The sequence below is a fragment of the Mytilus galloprovincialis genome, chromosome 1 (assembly GCF_965363235.1).
Source record: "Mytilus galloprovincialis chromosome 1, xbMytGall1.hap1.1, whole genome shotgun sequence".
Classification (NCBI taxonomy): domain Eukaryota; kingdom Metazoa; phylum Mollusca; class Bivalvia; order Mytilida; family Mytilidae; genus Mytilus; species Mytilus galloprovincialis.
Genome location: NC_134838.1, coordinates 57,549,965 through 57,562,582, shown reverse-complemented (window position 1 = coordinate 57,562,582; position 12,618 = coordinate 57,549,965).

Here is a 12,618-nt window from a genome sequence, read left to right as displayed (position 1 = left end):
GGTTGAGATTAGATGGTTTACCAGGCGTGGTGAAATAAATATACTATAATGACTGATTAAATAGTCAACGATAAATCTTCCGGGCGATGGATCATATAATTATGATACAGTACACTACAAAATATGATACATAACAAGTCTAAAAGGGTACAACATCACCAAAAGTAACAATAAAACGAACAATATGTTAAATATTTCGGATAACAAATAGCCTTCATTAGTATGAACATGATGTAAAATAAATGATGTCAATCTATTCTGATTATACTATCATAATCTTGAATTTTATACAATAAAACAGTTAAAGCGAACATCAGAGATGCAGGTACAATTTTAAAATTTCCAAACACGACGCAAAGACCGCAAATATATGCTGAAATAAAAATAGTTATTTGCGATATGAATTGGCACAACTCTAAAGTTCCAAAGGTGACGACAATTCAGATGTTACAACAACTGCGTGGAAATCGGCAAAGACGGTTTGAAATCGACTAGATCTGGATGCAATCTGGACTCAATCGGCAGAAAAACATCAATGAAAAATTTCTCCAGATCATTCCCGTTCCACAGGACACCGTCCAGAAAACACAGAAAAATGTTAGAATTTTTATCCGATACAGCAGAATCTACCACGACATAGTCACGCTTGTCATCCGGCTAGACAAAGTCGGCTGAGTTTCCCCGAATGTTACGGGACGCACCTAAATGTCGGGGTGCTTCGCCGAACTATCAAGACCATTCCCGACCCGTAGCCTATCTGTTACGAATTTAAACGACTGCGTTCAGACAATGATAGGACATTCCAGATAATTGAGGATAGTAATCCGACTTTTTCACTTTTCGTGTCTTATTGCTGTCTGATCTCAAACGGCAATAATCGGCAATGTACGATCCCCGCATTAAGGAATCATTGCCCACGACCAAGGAATAGTTGTTTCTTCTCTCTCCCGAAAGACAATATGCTGAGTCAACCACTGGATGTTCCATTTTAAGGTGCTGGTTTTTTATCAGAGTTATTTTTTCAGGCTAAAGTTCAATTACAAATGTGAAGAAATGTACTTAATTGATGATTACTTGTGTTCAAGAAATGCAGTACGTGAACCTGTAAATAGCTGTGGTGTTTTTTTTTTTTTTTTTTATAAAATTTGATATGTTCATGGTTATTTGAACAATGGCTTGATATTGATCATTATTAATATCTTTACACCTGCTCTGCAATATTTTTGTGATGCTTAGGGTAGTAAGCATTGGCAATTTTAAGTTGTGTGCTTTCTGCTCTTAAAAGTTTTAGATGGCAAAACGCTTTTGTTAAAAACAAAAACTTATTAAAATTTTAACTCGCTTTGAACATATTTTCTGAATTTTCCAAGTAAGAAGCATGTTGTTTGGTGGTTGTCTTTTTTTGGTGCAGTTCATATTTGCTTTTTGTTTCTGGTTTGAAGTTAGCAGTTACATGTATAGTATACATGTAACTGCTAACTTTGACTACACTGTGTCTAACACTTCATGGAGAGTTGTCTAATTGTTTTTCCTGCCATATTTAAAAAGATATTCCCTCTGACATTTGACTTATTCATTAGAATAATCTATATAATAATACATGTATATATTGAAATTGAACTGAAGTTGCCTTGTTAATTTTTCTATATTGACCCATCTTTTTCTCTCTTGCTGGATAGTTTTATACTGTTCATTTGGGGGTACTGTGTAGCCTACACTGATCAGTGAGATGGCTCAAAATCCCCTTGCACTATTTTACATTGTCGTACTTAATATATATATTAAAACAGAAAATTCATCATCTGATCGTCTTCAAGAAATAATAATTATTTATTTTTATTTTTACGAACATTTTGAAGAGCCTTTAAAATTACAATAGGAACATATAGTTAGATAATCTGTTCCCTGACCATATATGATAGAAATTATTATTGGTTATCTCTGTCTACATCTATCATCACTCGGTGTCTATAAAAAAACATTTGATATCTTAACGTCGATCCTGTTAAGTCTGCTAAAATTGCATGCATGATTAATTTTAAGGTTATCGATCGTTATTAAAGCGGCACATTTAATTTGTTATGTCATTGCTTGTTTACATGAAATTTTATCTCATGAATTAACACAGCTGGTAACCAGGTTTCAACGTTTGACTCTAATTAAAATAATTATTACGGATATATGTAAGGTAAATATTAGCAGCTTGCAATTGCGTGCAAGGAAGTATTCAAATGCTCATTAACATAGCTTGTGTCATGATAAATTTTGCATCTCTATAGCAACTCATGATGCTAATGCTTATTCAACAGGTCAATTGATAAGCTATTGCGCATGCATATGAAAGGTGGCAATAGAAAGGACAGATGTATTCCGAATAACATCCGGTGTTCCGAAAGACTACATATATCGTCCAATATATACTGCGTAAACCCTCAGGGGTTTACGCAATAAGTTTATTCAGGGACTTTCTATACTAACTATATAGAAAGCCCCTGGTTTATTGGTGTGTTGTTGGTGTTATGATATTGTAATTATTGTATTTATGTTGGCCTGATTTGTGTTGTGTGGCCTGATAGTTGTTTACAGAATAATCTTAGAACTGTGCAGTTTAGAAATCTCTGGAACAATTACAGAATGATTGGAACTTTCCAGAATGATCCTAATAAAAGATGCATTTATATAAACTTCCACATTTTACTAGAAACTTCTGTTGTAACTTTCTAGGATGTTCCATTATAGACTGTTCTAGAATCTTCCATGACAATCGATAGACATTAATATTCATAGCATTTGGATTGACATTTTTATTCTACAAACAACATCATACTGGATTGTGACCTTAGTAGTGAACGTAATATTCAGATTGGATTCCGAAAGATTTCCTGATACAGACAAAGATAAAAGATTGGACTCATATTTTGACAGTTAAGTTGACAGTAATATTTGTGTAATACTTCTTGTAAACTTTTGTATAATAAATATTGTTAAATTTTATTATTGATTTGTGTCTTTTGTTGGCTACAATTTAAAGGCGATTTCTGGCCGTAACAGAAATTGGGGGCTCGTCCGGGATCACGAAAATATCTTATTCAAAATTTATTCAGTATTTTTATTATAACTAGCCAACAAAATTCTACAAAATGGCATTTGATGCCGGTAAATTTTTGAAAACGCCAGACCTGGAGGGGTTTGATAATTTAAAGAAAGAGGAATTAGTGTTGCTCGCTAAACATCTGAAATTAGATTTTAAAGTATATATGAGAAAACAAATTATAAAAAATTTGGTTATTGACAAATTAGTTGACACAGAAATTTTAGGTGAAGAGGCTCTTGAACTTCAGGTAGACAATATTGACGCCTTTAAATTAAAACAGCTTGAATTAGAACATGAACTTAAATTAAAAGAATTGGAAATGAAAGAGATGGAAAAAAGAAAAGAAGATGAACTTAAATTAAAACAGACAGAACTGGAAATGAAGGAAAGGTTGGAAATGGATAAAAAAGAAAAAGAAGATGTATTTAAATTAAAAGAACTTGAAATGAAGTTAAAAGAACTTGAAATGAAGGAAAGGCTAGAGATGGAGAAAATGAAAATTGAAATGGTCAAGGAAGAAAGCAACACTAAAGTCCAGTGGAAATCAGAATATTTTGATGCAGCAAAAAATATACGTTTGGTTCCAGATTTTGTGAAAAAACAGTCGATAAATATTTTCCACAGTTTGAGAAAATTGCTCATAATTTGAATTGGCCAAAGCCATATTGGACTACAATGCTAAAAATTGTTTTGGAGGGGAAGGCCGCTGAAATATACTCCGCACTTCCATCAGAAAAAAATTCTGATTATGACACGGTGAAACAGGAAGTTTTGAAAGCTTATGAGCTAGTACCAGAAGCATATAGACAAAAATTTAGATCTTATAAAAAGTTTGATTCGCAAACCTATGTGGAATTTGCTCGGGAAAAAGATCTATTTGACAAATGGCTTACTTCAAAGAAAACAGATAACAATTTTGATAACCTAAGACAATTGATGTTATTAGAAGATTTCAAACAATGTGTTCATTTAGACTTAAAAACACATTTAGACGACAAAACTGTTGGGACAATACATGATGCAGTTGTTATTTCAGATAATTTTACCCTTTCACATAAAAGAAGTTTCAAGGGTCAAAATGTTAATACTTCAATTGGAAATTACAAAAATCAAAGCACTGAGCGTACTGATAGTAAGCCTGTTGCACAGAATAAGAGTCAGTTCAGTTATAATATGTCTAGTCCAAAATTTGATACTTTTGAGAAGAAGACACTGATTTGTGCTTATTGTAAGAAGAATGGTCACCTGATGGCTGATTGTTTTAGACTCCAGAAGAAGAATGAACGAGATAATAAGCCAAAGTCAAGTGCTTGTACGACACCCGTTGTTACCAGTACATTGGAATGTCCTGCGAGTCAGGCTTTTAAGTCCAGTTTTTGTGATTACATGGAGGAATATAAACCCTTTATGTCTGATGGGTTTGTTTCTATTGTTGATGATACCACTCTTCAGCCTATTAAGATTTTACGGGACACTGGAGCTTCTCAGTCTTTATTGTTAAAAGGTGTGTTGCCTTTGTCCGAGAAGACTTCTGTTGGTGCCTCCGTTTTGTTACAAGGTGTAGAGTTAGGTTGCATAGATGTTCCTCTCCATCGTATTTATCTGAAGTCAGATTTGATAACTGGACCAGTTATTGTGGGTGTTCGTCCTAATCTCCCTGTTGAGGGTGTTACATTATTGCTAGGAAATGATCTAGCTAGGAACAAAGTGGTTGCTGAACCAATTGTTACCAGTGAACCAGTGGTGGATGTTAAATTACCTGAAGATGATGCTGAATTGTATCCAGCTTGTGTTGTCACTAGGGCGATGGCTAGAAAACAACAAGATGAGAATTTGCAAGAAAACCAGTTTGATTACATGGACCTTTCTGACACTTTCCTAGCCGACATTGAAGGTCCTGGTAGATCAGAAAAGGCCATAATAAGACCACCTAATGTTAACAAGAATGTTATTATGCCATGGCCAGATGTAAACAGCCATTCATTAGACAGAAAGAATTTATTCAAAGAACAAAATAAAGACCCTGAGGTTCTTCAGCTCCGCAAGAGGGCTCAACCACAAGAGGAAGCAGACAAAGTGGCCGAATGCTATTACCATCAGGACGGCATTTTAATGAGGAAGTGGAGGCCTCCTGATGCTACCCCAGGGGAAGAATGGAGAGTGGTATACCAAGTGGTGGTGCCTAAAGTTTATAGGCAAGAAATTATTGGTCTTGCCTATGACACCCCCTTGGCTGGACACTTAGGTATAAGGAAGACTTGCCTTAAGATCTTGCAGCATTTCTACTGGCCCAGACTTCGAAATGATGTCGCAGAATACTGCAAATCATGCCATATATGCCAGGTTGTTGGTAAGCCTAACCAGAAAATACCACCAGCACCACTTCTGCCTATTCCAGCCTTTGGCGAACCTTTCAGCAGAGTTCTAATTGACTGCGTTGGACCTTTACCAAAGACCAAGACTGGAAATGCGTATTTATTGACAATCATGTGTACATCTACTCGCTTTCCTGAGGCTATTTCGCTCAGAAATATCAAGACACCTACTATCGTCAAAGCTCTGATCAAATTTTTCACATTAGTAGGACTTCCTAAGTCTATACAGTCCGACCAGGGATCAAATTTCATGTCAGGTTTATTTCAGTAAGTCGTGTACCAGTTAGGGATTGCTCAGTATAGACCAAGTGCGTACCATCCAGAATCTCAAGGTGCCTTAGAACGTTTTCATCAAACATTGAAGAACATGATAAGAACTTTTTGTCTTCAATTTGACAGAGACTGGGATGATGGAGTTCACTTTCTACTTTTGCGTCCGAGAGGCTGTTCAAGAATCCCTTGGATTTAGTCCCTTTGAGTTGGTATTTGGCCATACTGTAAGGGGACCGTTAAAATTGATTAAGGAAAAGTGGCTTACTGAACATACTGACTTGAATCTTTTAGACTATGTATCTAGATTTAAAGAAAAATTGTATACTGCTTGTCAAATTGCTCAGAAAAACTTAAAAAATGTACAGAACAAGATGAAAATATGGTATGATAAAGATGCCAGGGATAGAGTTTTTGAGCCTGGTGATAGGGTACTTGTATTTTTGCCAGTCCCTGGACATCCTTTACAGGCTAAATAGTGTGGTCCTTATACAATAGAGAGTAAAATCAATGATTTGAATTATATTGTAAAAACTCCAGGTCGACGTAAACAAAACAAAGTGTGTCATATTAATATGTTAAAGCCATATTTTGAGCGTACTAATGAATGTGAGAGTTAACCAGTTGCCACTTTAGACATGGTTAAATTTGAGAACAATCATGACAAACCAGATGTAATTGAACCACCTTTTAGTTCTAAAACTATGGAAGAGACGGTTAGATTGAAAAATTCAGAAATTTTGTCAAATTTAGACTCAAAACTTGCACATCTGTCTTTTGATCGTAGAGAAGAAATAAAAACTTTGGTATTTTCTTTTAAAAATCTTTTTCCAGATGTGCCAAACAAAACCACTGCTGTTTGTCATGATGTTGATGTAGGAGATTCTTCTCCAATTGAGCAACATCCTTACCGGCTCAATCCACTCAAACTTGAAGCTATGAGAAAAGAAATTAAATATATGCTTGACAATGATATTATTGAGCCGAGTAACAGTGAATGGAGCTCTCCTTGTCTCCTTGTGCCAAAACCAGATAAAACCTTTCGTTTCGTGACTGATTTCAGAAAAGTAAATTCAGTCTCAAATTCTGATTCCTATCCGATTCCAAGGATAGACGATTGTATTGACAACATTGGTCAAGCAAAATTTGTGAGCAAATTTGATTTGTTGAAAGGTTATTGGCAAGTTCCATTGACACAGAGAGCTCGTGAAATATCAGCTTTTGTTACACCAGATGGTTTATTTCAATATACAGTAATGCCGTTTGGCATGAAAAGTGCACCAGCTACATTTCAAAGAATGATCAATAATGTTATAAAAGATTTAAACTGTTGTTATGCTTATATTGATGATCTAATTGTATGTAGTGATAGCTGGGAACAGCATTTAACACATTTGTATAATACTTTTGATAGATTGTCACAATCAAATTTAACTGTTAATCTTGGTAAAAGTGAATTTTGTCAGGCCACTGTTGATTATTTAGGGCATACAGTTGGCCAAGGTCAAGTGAAACCTATTATGGCTAAAGTGGAAGCTATTTCCAAATTTCCTCCTCCTACAAATAGAAAACAACTTATGAGATATTTAGGCATGATTGGATTTTACAGAAAATTTTGTTCAAATTTTGCTACTGTGGTCCAACCATTGACTCATCTTTTACGAAAAGATTCTAAATTTATCTGGAGTGAAAATTGTCAAAACGCTTTTGAAAATAGCAAATCACTTTTAATTAATAGTCCAGTTCTGATTACTCCAGACTTTGAAAAACAATTTAAACTTGCCGTTGATGCAAGCGATGTAGGAATTGGAGCTGTTTTATATCAAGAGACAGATGATAATGTTGAGAAACCTATATCATATTTTTCTAAGAAATTAGATAAGCATCAGAAAAATTATTCAACTATTGAAAAAGTGTGTTTTGCAATGTTGTCAGCACTTCAACATTTTGATGTATATTTGAATTTCACTGTATATCCTATTCTTGTTTGTACTGATCATAATCCTCTCACCTTCATACATAAAAATGAGAAACAAGAATCAGAGGTTGACGAGGTGGAGTTTATTGTTACAGGAATATGATGTAATTGTAAAACATATTAAGGGTAAAGATAATGTAATAGCAGATGCTTTATCTAGAGCTTATTAAAACACTTTGTATATACTATGCATTTTTGTTCATATTATTTATGATAAGTTTTTGTTACACTAAAACTTCTTTTAAGGGGGGAGGTGTTATGATATTGTAATTATTGTATTTATGTTGGCCTGATTTGTGTTGTGTGGCCTGATAGTTGTTTAGAAATCTCTGGAACAATTACAGAATGATTGGAACTTTCCAGAATGATCCTAATAAAAGATGCATTTATATAAACTTCTACATTTTACTAGAAACTTCTGTTGAAACTTTCTAGGATGTTTCATCATAGACTGTTCTAGAATCTTCCATGACAAATATATATATATACAGACACTAAAGTTAAACTCACTCTAGAACTCACTTTTACACTTGGACTTAGACATCGATAGACATTAATATTCATAGCATTTGGATTGACATTTTTATTCTCCTAACAACATCATACTGGATTGTGACCTTAGTAGTGAACGTAATATTCAGATTGCATTGGATTCCGAAAGATTTCCTGATACAGACAAAGATAAAAGATTAGACTCATATTTTGACAGTTAAGTTGACAGTAATATTTGTGTAATACTTCTTGTAAACTTTTGTATAATAAATATTGTTAAATTTTATTATTGATTTGTGTCTTTTGTTGGCTACAATTTAAAGGCGATTTCTGGCCGTAACAGTTGGTTTGTCCACATGATTGTGCATACGTCTAGTGTGGTAAGAACCATAGGTTCTCTATCACCGCTGGCTAGCCTGCTTTTGCAGGTGAAGAGAAATCCGTGTGAGTAAGTCTTTTTGTCAGTACATAGCCTCTGCATTATTCAAAACTTCTACAATGCCTCCTCGCGACAGCACACGGTAACTAGGCATTGGGTCTAGCATCATAGGCAAAATTGTAGAGGATCTCGGAGCAGCAAGGGCCCCAGAGATGCAGTGTGTAAGCCCGTCTGCGTGTGGACATGCCTAGCACTCATCAACCTTGCCCCAGCTATGGGCGAATAGTTGGTCAGATGAAGATCATAGCTCTGTTAAAGCAGTTCATCTAAGAGAAGGAAATTTCGATACAAAACCAATGGCAAGATGGGAGTCATAAGCTTTGGCTAGCGACTCATCTGGAGGAAAGAAACCTTGATGAATAAATCCCTGGCCCTCCTGGTAAGGGAGTTGTGCGCTGATCTAGCTACTCAGCCACGGAAAGACACTTATGCTACAGAAACAGAAACAAGAGAAAATCAATTAGTTCGGTGTAGACAGATGGAAACCTCTGCAGGAATGCAGCCTATGACGAGCGACAAGACTCCGAGAAACTCCATTCTGTCTCCTAAACAAACGTTAAAATTTGGTTGTTGGAATGTTAGAACTATAAGAACGAAACAAGCAGAATTGCTCAATCAATTAAGGAATTGATATATTGGGTGTTAGTGAATGCAGATGGACTGATTCAGGAAAATTTAAACACAATTCAGGTACAGATATTTTTTATTCAGGACGTACAGATGGTAGACACCAGGAAGGAGGAGCTATTCTATTGAGTAAGCGAACAAGCAAGTCTATTGTAGAATGGATAGCAATAAATTGAAGAATAATGAAAATACGAATGAAGACTAGTTATGGGCACATGACCGTTATCCAATGCTATGCCCCAACAAATGATTATACAGATAATGAGAAAGAGAATTTTTATGATAAATTAAATCAGATCATAATGGACACACCAAAGCATGATGTACTTACCATCTTTGGAGATTTTAATGCAAAAGTAGGTTCAACTAACATAGGTTCAGAAGAAATGATGGAAAAACATGGGCTTGGGTAAATTAACAACAATGGTGAAAGATTAGTAGAGATGTGTACTATGAACAATCTGATAATTCGGGGAACAATCTTTGAACATAAAAAACATACACAAAGCCACATGGGTGTCTCCAAATGGGAAAGTAAAAAAACCAGATCGATCACTTACTGATTAACAAGAAATGGAGGTCATCATTATTAGACGTGAATATGAAATGAGGTGAAGATGTATACAGCGATCATCACCTAGTCATTGGAAAGATCAGACTAAAATTAAGGAAAAATAAATGCAAAACACCAAGCAAGAATATAGACTTTGGAAAACTTAAACAACCTGAAATACAACAAAACTTCAATATAGAACTGAAGAACAGATTTGAGGTCTTAAAACTTGAAGAAAATGAGATTGACATAAACTCTAAATGGCAACATATGAGTGAAATTTATTTAAAAAGAAATGAAGACATCTAAGGTTACAAAGATAAAGAAAGAACGGAATGGATATCTGAAAAAAAACCTGGGCTCTAATTATGGAAAGAAAAGCATTAAAATCAAAAACCAACAAAGCAACAGGAGAACAACGGAATGAAAGATATATAAATAACAGTAAGAAAAAAGAAGTGAAAAAGAATGCAAAGGCAGACAAAAAGGCATACATAGATAAGATTGCAGAAGAGGCTAAAAATGCGTCTAAAGTTGGAGATATGAGAAAGCTATATAACATTACAAAACAACTTAGTGGCAGGGTAAATACCAACAGTACTAACATCAAAGATAAAGATGGTCAGGCAATATGCAAATTTGAGAAACAATTGGAAAGATTGAAAGAGCATTTTGAAGAGGTATTGAATAGGCCTGAACCAGAAATCTCAGTTGACAGGACAGAGGAAGCCCCAGCACCAATAGAAATAGAAATGGGACCCATAACAGATGATTAGATCAAAGCAGCCATTAAAAAACTTAAAAGCAACAAGCTCCTGAGGTAGATGTCATACCAGCAGAAGTACTAAAATCAGACATAAATCTCAACGTGAACATCCTGCGTAATTTGCTGAATGAAATATTGGAAAAAGAAATACTACCTACTCAGTGGAAAGATGGTATCATCATAAAACCACCAAAGAAAGGTAACCTTACAGATTGTAACAACTGGCGTGGAATTACTTCACTATCAGTGCCTGGTAAGATACTTTGTAGAATAATTCTAGAACGAATCAAAGACAAAATCGATTCCATTCTACGGGAAGAACAAAGGTGATTTAGAACAAACCGTGCATGTATAGATAACATCCTTATACTGAGAAATATTACAGAACAGGCACTAGAATGGAGGTCGCCCATATATATAAATTATGTGGATTTCGAAAAAGCATTTGAAAGCGTCCATAGAGAGTCACTTTGGTACATCATGAGTATGTATGGAATTCCACAGAAAATAATTAACATCATTATTGAAATGTATGATGGTTTTAGATGTGCAGTCAGTCATGATGGAAAACTATCAGATTGGTTTTAAATAACATCTGGATTAGACAGGGATGCGTAATATCTCCTTTTCTCTTTGTATTGGTGGTTGACTGGGTAATGAAGAAAACAACAACTGAAAATCATGATATACAGTGGGGACTAACAACATTTTTAGAGGACATGGACTTTGCTGATGATATCAGCCTCTTTTCTCATACACATGAACACATTCAGAAAAAGACAGATAAAGTTACATCAGAGGCAGCGAAAGTAGGACTAAAGATTAATGCAAAGAAAACTAAGGTGATGAAGATAGGTACAAAGAACAATAAAGCAACAACAGTGAACGGAAAAGAACTGGAACAAGTAAACTCATTCAACTATCTTGGTAGTAGAGTTAATGCAGAAGGAAATATTGAAGAAGAAATAAACATCCGTATTGGCAAATAAAGCAGCTTTTGCATTTAAAAACCCGAATAACACATGGAAAAACAACAAAATATCCAGAAAGACAAAGATCAGATTGTATGTGAGCAATGTTAGATCAGTTCTGTTGTACGGTTCAGAAACATGGAAAACAACCAAAAAAGTAGAAAGTCAAATTAGAGGATTCGAAGGACGCTGTTTGAGACGAATAATTTACATCAGATGGCCAAGTGTAATTTCAAACAGTGAACTATCAGAAAGAACAGGTGTGAAGAATATAGTGAATGAGATCATGAGAAGGCGGTGGAAATATATTGGACATATACTACGAATGGATAACAACCGGCATGCGAAAAAGGTATTGACATGGACACCACAAGGGACAAGAAAGCCTGGAAGACCGAAAGGCACATGCATGGAGAAGAGATATAGCAGCAGAGATAAAAAGACATGGTTACACCTGGAATCAAATAGAAAAAATCGCGAAAGATAGAACGAGTTGGAGGTCCCTTGTTGATGCCTTATGTGTTCAAGAACATGAAGAGGATTAAGTAAGTAAGTAAGGTTTATTGCAAATCAGCACTAGTGTGAATCTAGCCGGCGTTAATATTCATGAGGCTAGCCGTCAATAATATTCATGAGATGAAAACCGCGTTCGATGAAATGTTTTGGGTAGTAATGAAAACAGAAAGCAAAAATAATAACAAACAAAGACCCATATTAAACAAATAGTACCATATAATCTACTTTATCAATTGTGACCGTAGTTTCCTGTTTTCATTTAAGGAGGCTCTAGGGTATAAAAATTTCAAAAAAAATAAACATTTATTTTTCATTACAAATTTTACTTATTACCTTGAGTAGTTGTTTCTTTATCATATGGTACAAAAATCATTAAAAAAAATCACGTGTTGGCCCCATATGACTTTTAAAATGTAGATTTCATTGAAAAAGCGCCAAATTATCTCCCTTTGATTCAAAAATGCCATATTTTGCATTAAAATTGAAATATCTTTTTTGACTCATCGGTGACCTATATTTTTTAATATAATTTTCAAA